We start from the raw sequence: 9,215 nt of genomic DNA, 5'->3' as shown, positions 1-9,215 counted from the left end.
ATTCTATACACTGAAAATTCAAGAGAATATGCCCCCCCAAATCCCAATTAAAGCGAGAATGTGATGTAGCTTTTCACCATTAAAAAGTCTATGTGCCAAAAATAACCAGTTAGAATATTCATTTATTAATGAAATAAACATTCACAGTCTAGCAACAAAACCATTGACCAATTGAAAAATCATTGAAGAATATCTATCTATAATAATAAAAGCATAATATGCTAGCTAATTAGACTGGACATCCTTCTAGATGACCTTGCAGATGAAGCTGGGCCTGAGAGGGAAGCCTGGGTCCTGCATGCCAGAGGGAAGCTGGTGCCAGCAGCCAGGGAAGTAAAGCCTACTCTATGCATGAATTTCGTGCATCAGGACTCTAATATATATATATATATATATATATATATATATATATATATATATATATATATGCATGCCTAATTGACCTCTATGACTGGTCAACCAAACAACCAATCACTATGATGTGCACTGACCACCAGGGAGGAGACATTCAATGCAGGGGAAAGACACTCCCACAACCAACCTCCTGTGGCCAGCCAATTTCCCATGGTCCTGCCCTTCCCCCTCCACTTCCCTCCCTCCCCCCTGCCAGCCTCAATCAGCCCCAATTGGGACTGGGCAAGATGGCCCTGATTGGCCCTGAACACCAGCCAGGATGAGAGACTCCCCCCATGCACGAATTTGTGCACTGGGCCTCTACTAGTGAATATAAAAATAAAACAAAATCTATAGAACGAACAAAGGAAACAGTAAGCTTTGAAAGGGAATGACGAACATAAAGCCCAGGGACAGCTGGAGAAGAAGGACAGAAATGATGGCTAAAAGCATATGCTGTGGAGCAGAGAGATGCCGGCCCACATCTGGGCTGGGTGACCTTGAACGATGCTTAGCCTCCCTCAGCCAAAGCGTGCCTGGCTCAGCAAATTCCTGCCCACACTGCAAACGCCGTTACATTGCTCCAACCTGTCGTCGTCTTAGGCCATTTGGGTTGTTTATGATGTTTTTGACAAATAAAGCGTTTAAATGTTTAATTAGCCAGATCGCTAAATCTTTTTTTATGTGTTTGCCTTTTGGTGTTGCTTTACAACTCTCCCCTTGGAGCCTGCTCTTGGCTCCCTTCCTGGGTGGCTCTCTTTTGTCTGGGATTAGAAATTTTTATTTGTCCCTTCACTTTCTCTCAAGAAGCTTTTCTCAACCTTCTCTTCCCAGAGAGCATTCTGTCACATTAAAAGACACGCTCTTTTATAACATGATGCCCTGTCGGGGAAGGTTTAGATTGAATCAGAAACTAAGAAATCCTGCTTTTAAAGGTATTTTTCAATCTCAAAGACTCTCTCTCTCTCTCTCTCTCTCTCTCTCTCTCTCTCTCTCTCTCTCTCTCTCTCACACACACACACACACACACACACACAGAGGCTTATTTTCCGGGGTTTATTTTCTCATCTATTTCTGCTCTATCAGCATAGACAATGAGTTTGTTTTGTTGTGTTGTTTTTTTTTTACACTATACTAGGATATAATGAACCACCTCAGTAGCTTCTGAGGCTAATACATTTCTGTCACCACAGTTACTTTAGCAAACCTGGATCCCTTCACTTCTATAGTATCATGCAGAGTTAGTGATGGAGTTTGCACTAGGCAATGTGTTTTGTGAGACAGTTAAGACCATGTCATAACAAGACAAAATACAAACCAAGCACTCTATCAGAACATCCCTCCTGGAGAGGAGCAAGAACAGCTCCAGCTCTGGATTCAGGGAGAAGGGACAGCTCCTCGGCCACATGCCTGAGCATCAGGAGAAACGGAGCCTGTCTTGGGTGGCAGTGCCCTCCATACAGACTCATGCCAGAGTCTGGGAAGAGGCACTTGGAAAGTGCTCAGCTCCCAGACCAAATATCTTCATCAAAATATCCCTCTCCACATCCCAGCCCATTCCTGTGGCATTTCCTCCCAGAAAACACAGGTGGCAGGGCCTGGCTAAGTGCTTAGTTCTTTTGGGTAGTGGTGCCATTTTTACTTATATCTATAACAAATTCACAACGTTGTTGTTCTAATTTTAATAAGTGTGTTATCTTTCTAAGTGTCTGAACTCCTGCAGAACCATCATCATCAAGTCCGACAAACCGTCCAAAAGCTAAGGTGAGAGAGCTGTAACTTCCTGCTCTAGACTTCAATAAGCAAGTGTCAGCCATTACTGCAAAGGTTAGTCTTTTCTGAGGATTAGTCCCTACCTGCGACTGTGTTGAACATTGCGGTGATGCTAAAGAAATGTTTCCATGAAATAATACTATTATAACAATAACAACAGAAAGAGTCCCAAAGTTGAGGGGACACTAAGCTTATTATGAGAGAAAATTAGTGCTTGGAAGAATAGTCACATAATAGAACACAATCTCATTCAAAAGGATAATCTCCTTGCTTTGTGAGAGATATTAGTAAGAATTAGTGAGGGAGGTCCTAAAGGGGCTATGTCTACATTTTTATCTTTTTAAATTGGAACTACTTATTTTGCTGTTTTTACTCATTTAAATCAAGGGCTGCTGTGGAAAATAATTTAATAGGAAGCATTATTCTGATGAAACCAATGGAAAATGCAAGCTTCCTATTGTGTGCGTAGACAGTAGCTGATATAACAAAGTGCCATGCCCCTGTGTGGAGGAGATCTCACTTGCTCGAAAACAAATGGCTAGTGGGAGCAGTGGAATCCCCTGAGGGCGGACTTAGAAATCCAACCACGAGGTGATGACACTCAGAGTGGCGATGGCCCAGATTGCTTCCCTTTCCTCCGCTCTGTCTCTTGCTCCTGGCTCTTCAGCAAAGCTTTGCAGGAGGAAGCCCCGCATTAATGATCTCATTTGTCGGGCTCTATTGTTGCCAGTCCTTCTGATCCATTTTCCCTCTTCTGAGTTCTCAGCACATTACTTTCATCTTTATATTTTCACATTTTTCGATGCTCTGCTTTAGAATTCCCACTAAGTGTTGCTTTTTATTTTTATTTTGCTCACTTGATTTTTTTCTCTCTCCCAGAATTAGAGTTTTTATATTTAGAATATACAGATTTTAAGGCTTTTATGCACACAGCCCACAAGCAGGAAGCTTTAGGAGGAAATCTGGTAAAATAATAAATTTGTCCATGGAACGAAGCGGACGTGGATACAAATCCTCTCGTCATCTCTCGTCAGCAGGAGGACAACAGGTACTTCACCAACTGAGCTTCAACTTTCTTGTCTTTAAAATGTAGGCAGTAACCCCTACATTACAGAATTATGATGTCGATTAATGCCCACCACCTGGCACATAATAAATACCACTACTATTATCATCATCATCATTATTGTTATTATTTCTACTACTATCTCATACGGTTGTGATGAAAAGTTCCTATGCTGACCTAACTGTGAAAGGCACATCACCACCTTCCAGCAGGATGCAAAGAAAAAACTTTTCACATCTGAGGGTGAGAAAACACACAAGCACTAACCCAAAGGAAAAGACTGACATATTTGACTTTATTAAAATTTAAAACATTTTTACTAAGAAATGGAACTGGAAAGGTAGGATTTATGACTATTGGTTTCTTTTAACACTAAGAATGAGACACACTAGTACAAAGTGATGGAAAATTTTGCTAAAGCCGTCACAAAAGAGGATTCCAAATGGTCAATAAGCATATGGCAAAGCGGTCAGCTTCATCAGTTATGAGGGAAATGCAGACTCAGCCACAATGAGGTAGCACTGCACAACCACCAGAACGACCCAATTCCATGACTAACAGGAGCCAGTGGCAGGAGGATGGACAGCTGATGGAGTGCAAATCAGTCCAGGAGGATAGACAGCTGACAGGAGTGGGAATCAGTCCAGGAAGATGGACAGCTGATAGAGTGGGGATCAGTCCAGTCACGCTGGGGAGTGGGCAGATCGATCACAATTGGACATGCATGCCCTCGGTGGGCCAGCAGCCTCTCCTCCACACTGGGTAACTTGCACAAAATGTTCCAGGCTGGGTTAGGTATAATGGCCCCAAACTAGAAACCCTACACGTCCTTTATCACTTGACGTGGGTAAAGCAGAGTGTGGTTTATCATAGGATAGGAAACCATTCAGAAGTGAAAATCAGTGAATAACTGCCACATCCCCCCAACGTGAGTGTGCACATGGGGGTCACAAACACAATATTGGGCAAAGAACCCAGACGCAAAAGACTATAAACTGTGTGGTTCCTCTTAGGAACAGTGCAAACGCAGGTAAAACTAAGCCTGGTGTCTGAAGTAGAATGGTGGTCATCACTGGGTGGGGCGGGAATGGAGACGAAGGGACATAGAATGTCCTATTGCTTGACTGGGTCATGGTCACACAGGCAGGTTCAGTTTGTGGATGTGTGCGCTTTTTTATAAACTTGCTCTATTTCAATAAACAAGTTTACTATTTTTAAATGCCTTATTGAAGAAAAGCTGTTTTCAGTGTTTTGTTTTGTTTTGTCCAGTGGTTGATTCATCAAGATTTCCTCCCAAAGAGAGGTTACATTATATTCTGAGAAAAATGAGAGTAAATGAAATTGTGAAACTGAAAACTGAAATAATCTTAATCACTTTTTAAAATAAACATTGTGTTGGTTGGTTTTACCAGATGCTTCAAGTTCCAAGGAGAAGAGACGCCTTGATGATGAGGCCCCCAGCCGGGGAGACATGGATTTGTATCCACTAATCACCGCTACAGGCAGCACACACACACATACACACACACACACACATACACACACACACACACACACATACCTGCCCCTTTAAAAACACTGATAAACCATCTGATGCATTCTGGAACACAGACTCTGTCATATAGCGTCTTTTAACGAAGCATTTGACTCTCTTGCATTTCAGAGGCATGAAGTCTCATTAATTAAGAGATGTGTGGGAGCACATTAGAAACGCCATTTAGAAACCCCTGCAGGCTGTGCGGAGGCCTGTTTTTTAGGATATTGCTCATTAATTTACTCAGGGTCCTCATAAGACACCTCTGTGGTAGAAAATTCATTTCAAAGATTAGTGTCCAGCCATTATTCGCTTTCCCAAAGAACTAATGTGTTTTCTTCCATGTAAATCAGGTGAGTGCCTGCATTTCCTTCCTCTGACCAGCGGAATAAGTGGAAACACAAGGACTTGTTTCATTCACATTTTACTTGCTGAACTGTTCCCTACTTCCTATTCAGATTCATAATTTTAGATTCTTTACTTTTATTTCATTGTTTATACTTGTGTAAGTTACCTCCTGTATGGGAACAAGAGGATAAAAAACATAGTTCCAGACAAAATAAATATGTAAACATTTTTGTTATTCACATTTGGTACAAAAGATTTTTTAAAATGTGATATTCTTTAATAGAAAGTTCTGTGTCATGAATACTCTGCATTCAAGACAATCACATGGCCAATAGCAAGAAAATGAGACAGATTATAAAATCCATCAGTTCAGAAAATGGACTCTGAACAGTGCATTGAGGTTGGGAAAGAAAAGAAGTTTGACCAGGGAGCTCAAGGGTTTCTATGCAAGACATACTCACACTTTTAAGCTCATCTTTGATTATTGAATGAAAAATATGAAATATTTTAGCCACATTAACAAAATGTATGTTAAAGTTTTAGGAAACAGTTTAGCATGTAGTGAAATTTAAATAACTGTTAGCTATTAGTAGTATTAAAACCATGATGACCCTGGAGGGGTAGTTCCCTTGTTTGGAGCTTTGTCCTGTACACCAAAGGGCTACAAGTTCCATTCCCAGGCATATACCTAGGTTTGAGGTTTGATCCCTGATCAGGGGCATGTACGGGAGACAACTGATCAATATTTCTCTTTCTATCTCTAGTTCTCCCTTCCTCTCTCTCTCAAACTAATAAAAGTATCCTAGGTAAGGATTTTAAAAAGCTGTGACAGCCAAAACTGGTTTGGTTCAGTGGATAGAGCATCAGCCTGCTGACTGAAAGATCCCAAGTTCGAGTCTGGTCAAGGGCATGTGCCTTGGTTGCGGGCACATCCCCAGTAGGGGGTGTTCAAGAGGCAGCTGATCGATGATTCTCATTGATATTTCTAGCTCTCTATTCCTCTCTCTTCCTCTCTGTAAAAAATCAATAATATATTTTTTTTTTTCAAAAAAAACCTGTGACAATTGTAACTAGTCTCATCATCAATAATCCAATGGGAGAAGTACTTCTTGGTAAGATAACCATTCTTTTGCATCTAAATTTTCTGTGCCTGTACCATTACTTATTCCCCCAGTGGGTAAGCCCAGGCCGAAAAAGTGTTTTGTCTTTGTCTCTCACAACTGCAGTAGACTAGAACTGTCAATCAGAGTATTATTGTTCAATACAATGGAGCTAAAGGAGGACAAACGATTGAAAATCTGTGCCAATTATAATCGAGTGATCTTGAATAAGTACATCACCTAAAATTAGACCATTGACTTTAATTGGTAGGGTTTGTGGGATAATTACATATGATCACACAAACAAAAGAGTTTTTCACTTACATTTAAGGTGTTAATGAAAGGATGGGAGTGCCATTGGCCAGAGTCTCATCAGATACTGTGGGTCTTTCAGAATATCCCTGCAGGAGGCTGTCGGCCTTTAAAAAAAAAAAATGGTGCCATACATGGAAGGGGAAAGTAGTTAATGTGCTTGTTTTCAGAGACTAAAGTTCAAAGAAAAGCTCTGGACTCTTCCCCAAACACCGTTGGCCACTGGGGTGACGTAATCTGTGCTGGCTCCTTTTATTTCCAAGAGCAGCTCTGTTCCTGAGAAAGCGCTTTAGTGCACACTCTCAGGATTGGTTAATTACTCTCTCCTGGCAATTGTTTTTGCATTGGTGCAATTTAATTAAATGATATATGTTAAGTGTCTATGTTCATGCTTATTACATAGTAGACGTTCAATTGACAAGAGCAAGTTGTTTAACTTGTGTAATTGCTATCACTTGTTTGGACACATCTTAGAGCTCAGATGTGTCATAAAAGTTGGAGATTTATCATCTCCGCCGCTGATGCTGAGTCTGTAGATGTGAATCAGCATCCTTCCTCCCAAGCCTTTCCTGAAACAGTGCATGCTGGGAACTTCTATGCACCGATTTCGCAGGCACTGATCCCCAGTGCTAGTTCAATGCGGTGCCAGCGACTGTGCTAAAATTCTCTCTTCACCTGGAAGGAGTAAGGAAAGGAATGGTTATTTTTCTCCGTGATTTTGTAAACAGTTATTTGTTTTATCCTTGTAATAAAAATATAATTTGAGCCAAAAATATGGTTTAGATAGAGCATCAGCCTCTGGACTGAAGGGTCCGAGGTTCAATTCTGGTCAAGGGCGCAGGCCCAGGTTGTGGGCTCGGTCCCCAGTGTGGGGCGTGCGGGAGGCAGCCGATGGGTGATTCTCTTTTCTTGGTTGGACCCCTTCCGGCCCGGGGCTGCAGCGTTGCAGGCTCCTGGTGAAGCTGTCCGATGACCCACCTAGAATGTCCGTCTTCCCCTCTGTTTCTTCCCCCTTATTAAGAAGGATTAATTACAGCAGTATCAACTTGAAGTTGCAGAACGTGAGATTTTGCTGATGACTTCTGCCTGTGGGCTTTAGAATTCTAAGACTAAAAGGGCCCCGCAGAAATCCAGCCTTCGTGTCACAAAGGTGTTAGCAGAAAGGAAAACGTCCGTGCTGGCATGCAATTAAAAATCCTTTAAGAGAGGCCCGGGCCACACGGGTCACAGAATAATTTTACTGTCAGTTCCGAGATCAGGTTCAACCCCTTAATTTCATAAATGAGGGAACAGAATCAGAAAGATGAAATAGCTCACCGGAGTCACTCAGCTGGTTACGGAGAGAAGTGGGTCATCGTTGATTAAGAACTTGGTTTCACTCACAGGGTGACCGCCAGCAAATTATCCAACCTCCCAAGCCCCTTGATCCTCCTCGGCATAATGAGTGAACCCCACCAATAAGGCTGTGGGGAGATTAGAATAATAGGCCGCCTGGGTGCAAGGTTTCACGGGGCCCTGTGCCCTCCTGAGACGCAGAGAGGAGAGGGGTGCGCTCCCTGGCGAAGAGGAAAACTGGGTGTAGATTATCATCGCTGCGGAACAGAAGTGCTGCAGGCTGTCGGCAGGAGATGGGGTGGCGGGATACACCCCCAAGCTGGCACCCACAGAAGCCAGGCTCTCACGGTCTTCAACAGACGTGCATTGAGCACTTGCTGCTGCTGCTGCTGCTGCTGGGCATCGTGCGAGGTGCCAACAATACAGCAGAGAGCAAAACAAACATTCTCCCCTGTGGAGCCTGCAGGCTGGAGAGGGGAGACAGACCATCAGCAAGCAAATGAGAAAGGCAGATCTGTGTTAAGTTATGTGTTCTGGGGAGTCCGCCAGCATGGCTCAGCGGTTGAGCATCAAACTATGAACCAGGAGGTCACGGTTCAATTCCCAGTCAGAGCACAAGCCTGGGTTGCAGGCTCCCAACCCCAGTAAGAGGTGTGCAGGAGGCAGCCCATCAATGACTTGCTCTTATCCTGGATTTCTCTCTCTCTCTCTCTCTCTCCTGCTTCACAAGCTTTCTTTTACCTTTGTCTTCCAAGTATTCTTAGGCAGGATTCCTTACCAGTGAGACCCCGCAGCCCCTCTCTGAGAAACCAAACGTGGCCTTACTCCTTCCTGGAGGGAAGCCACCATGCGATTTAGTGTTTATAGCAACTCAGTCACGGCCATGGCAGCCGAGCTCCCCGCAGGGATGTACAGAGCGGCTGCGAGGGCGTCTGCGCTGCGGGAATCACAAACACACTCAGTAAAGTCACACGGCTCAGGCTGCATCCTGCTTCCACTGTTGGGCTGTCAGACATGCGCGCTCACACGGCATTGGAACGCCTCGGTCCTGTTTGTACCATCCTCTGCGGGCGCCCACGTATGTCTGAGGGGGCCGTGTGAAGGCAGGAACATCTAAGCCACGAGGGACGTGTCACAGGCTGGGCCCGGGTGCTGGACTGCACGCGGCCCAGGGCCTGCAGGCACCCCCAGGGCTGATTAGGGGTCCGACAGAGACTCTGGGAGAGGAGTTTATTTAACTTGCTGCCCTGTGGTGACTAAAAAGAAAAAACGGAAGCCAACTTTTGGTCAGTCTTATGATTAGTTTTAAACTGATTCTCCTCCAGCCTATTCACCTCACTGTCGCCTGCAGGTG

At 43.7% G+C, this 9,215-nt stretch overlaps 1 non-coding gene across 1 annotated transcript; it reads right to left on the bottom strand.

Moving 5' to 3' along the window:
* Positions 1-1,520: 1,520 nt before the first annotated feature.
* On the bottom strand, positions 1,521-1,653 carry LOC118708537. The gene has a single exon (XR_004984612.1). It is a non-coding gene; the product is annotated as a small nucleolar RNA SNORA66 (small nucleolar RNA).
* Positions 1,654-9,215: the final 7,562 nt, after the last annotated feature.

The sequence above is a fragment of the Pipistrellus kuhlii genome, unplaced genomic scaffold (assembly GCF_014108245.1).
Source record: "Pipistrellus kuhlii isolate mPipKuh1 unplaced genomic scaffold, mPipKuh1.p scaffold_m20_p_6, whole genome shotgun sequence".
NCBI lineage: Eukaryota > Metazoa > Chordata > Mammalia > Chiroptera > Vespertilionidae > Pipistrellus > Pipistrellus kuhlii.
This window is presented reverse-complemented; position numbering and strand designations above follow the sequence as displayed.